The 2638-nt window shown below is 32.8% G+C and overlaps 1 long non-coding RNA gene across 1 annotated transcript; it reads right to left on the bottom strand.

Moving 5' to 3' along the window:
- Nucleotides 1–1614: 1614 nt before the first annotated feature.
- Nucleotides 1615–2501, bottom strand: LOC129570830 (uncharacterized). The gene is made up of 3 exons (XR_008688172.1): nucleotides 2388–2501; nucleotides 2234–2274; nucleotides 1615–1727 (listed from the first exon to the last, which is right to left on the bottom strand). It is a non-coding gene; the product is annotated as an uncharacterized LOC129570830 (long non-coding RNA).
- Nucleotides 2502–2638: the final 137 nt, after the last annotated feature.

Below are 2638 nucleotides of genomic sequence, written 5' to 3'. Positions count from 1 at the left end.
ATGAGACTGTGGCTCGTGAACGAATATATTGCATGGGTACAATGTTTCGAATGTATTGGTTCAATCGGTTAAAATTACATTAGATTTGATAGCGTTGAATTGGCGTCAAATTAAGTAAAAGTATTGAAGTTTTTTGCCTGCCACCGCCATACTACGGCGTATTATTTATTGTTATAATATTGGAATAAATATTCTACAAAACAATCGAATATGGAACTCAAAGGAAAGCATCTGATTATTCTTCTGCTTCTGCTTCTGCTTCTTCACCTGAAAAATCTTCGTGACCTGAAAAAAATAATACAGATCAATCAAAAAGATCAGCCCAATTTCTTATTTGGTAAAAATAAACATTTAACATTATTACCATTCTCAGCAGCTAAATCAGAAGATGTCTGATTAAGAGAGGCTGTATGATCACGCTTGGCTCCTTTCGTGTGAAGGAATTCAACGACATCCGTGTGACCTAAATAACAAGACAAATCAATGAAAAATATAAGAAAAAAAAAATCATATTTAGTGAAAATAAATATTAAACATTACCATTTGCAGCAGCCAAATGAAGAGGTATTCGCTTTTCTTTGTCTATAGGATCAACTGTGGCTCCTTTCGTAATGAGTTTTTCAACGACATCCTTGTGACCAAACAAAATAATACGGATCAATGAAATTTAAAAGAAAAACCAAATTCTTATTCAGTGTGAATCGACGGTCGCAAGTGTCAAACGTAAATGCTCAGTAGCGACAGTAAGAGTATTCTTACCATTCTCAGCAGCAAAATGAAGAGGTGTTTGTTTAATGTGATCTTCAAAATTAACATTGGCTCCTTTCATGATAAGGAATTCAACGACATTCTTGTGACTTGAAAAATAACCCGGAAATCAATGAAATAGATCAAATCAAATTCTTGTTTTTTTGAAAATAAATGTGCAAAATTACCATTCATAGCAGCATAGTGAAGTGGTTTCCGCTTAAGTTTGTCCGTAGAATCAACTTTGGCTCCTTTCTTGATGAGCTTTTTAACGGCCTCCAATTGACCTGAAATAAATCAATGAAGAACTTTTAATCAATTCCTAATTTAGTGAACATAAATATCCAAGGTTACCCTTCTCTGCAGCGTCATCTGTCCGGCCATGTTTCGCGCACTCACTCAGAAAGGAATTAGTACGATTCATATATACCAATGGTGATCTGTCAAATTACCATCATTACTATTGGCGAGAGTGGCGATTTTGTATGTATTGTATCTGCTCTGCTGTGCGATATTACTATGTCACAAAAATGTATCGGTAGTAGTATGGTCATATTACAACCAATACCACTTTGTGACATAGTAATATCGCACAGCAGAGCAGATACAATACATATACAATATCTCCACTCTCGCCAATAGTAATGATGGTAATTTGACAGATCACCATTGGTATATGTGAATCGTACTAATTCCGTTCTGAGTGAGCATTTATCGTTTACTAAAAATTGAAGAAAAAAAACGGATTAATGAAGTGAAGCGAAAGAAAATACAACGAATTTATCATCAATTGATTTGAGTTTTGGTTAATTTAGCTAGGATTCTTTGCTGGATTATATCGAAAATACCTTTATACATCAAACAGTGCTTTGTATATAGAATGGTAAGAATGAAATTTAAAAATGAAATGGAACTTTAATCTTACCGCCCATTATTCCTGCCTTTGCTCTGGTTAAAAACGGACGTCCACCTTCAATTTGCTTCATGTTGAAAATTGTGAACACATAAGGGATAATTAGTTTGAATTAACAAAATTGAACGAATTGAAATAGAAGGTCAATCGATTTTTGAAACTGAAAAAAACAATTTGCAAAAATAAAATGTCGGGTAGACAAGAAATTTGAAGATTTCTAGAAATGACATTTGAAACAAAATAAAACAGTACATATCTCGTTTGGTATTAGCCGTCAAACATGTTCGAACGCTTGTTTGTTCAAAAAAAGTCATTCGGACATTTTTATTAAATTTAAACGTTCATTCGAAAATGATCGTTTGATTTTATTATTAATAAACTTGAAATACACAAGAAACAAACCATGTTATAAGCTTTATGGGTAAGACTAAGTGTAGATCTCGTATCAGTTTCGTGATGAGGGAAAAACCAAAATTGTCATTCTTGGATATGGATTTAAAAACTATATCACTATCGTCATTAAAACCAGCTAATTCTTGTCGACCCCATGCAACAAACATGAAAAAATCTTACCTTGAATTGGACTCCCAAAACCGCAACCAGAATCGAATAAACTAAACGGAGAGAAAATATTGATTAGAACACAATGAATGACTAAAATCTCAAGTATTGTCAAAAATGAAAATTAGAAAAAAATGATGGAAAAAAGAGCTAAGAAGAGACTCACCCATCAATTGCTTAGACATGTTTATAGTCAAATCACTTGAACAATAACTAAATTTCCACTAATCCGGTGTATCATTTATAGTCAAAAATTAGATTCTGTAAACATGTCGTCATTTTGACACGTACAGAAAAATCAAATTCCTTGCGACTAAATTCGAGAATAAATTATCAAAAAAAATTGTTCTTCATTCGAGCTTATTGCGTTATTTCTCGCTTTTTATCCATTTGCATATGTTTCAATGGTTGGAATGC

The sequence above is a fragment of the Sitodiplosis mosellana genome, unplaced genomic scaffold, assembly GCF_009176505.1.
Source record: "Sitodiplosis mosellana isolate CC-2019 unplaced genomic scaffold, AAFC_SMos_1.0 Smas_scaffold_247, whole genome shotgun sequence".
Taxonomy (NCBI): domain Eukaryota; kingdom Metazoa; phylum Arthropoda; class Insecta; order Diptera; family Cecidomyiidae; genus Sitodiplosis; species Sitodiplosis mosellana.
The sequence above is the reverse complement of the archived record's forward strand: the minus strand, read 5'-3'. Positions and strand labels throughout refer to the sequence as shown.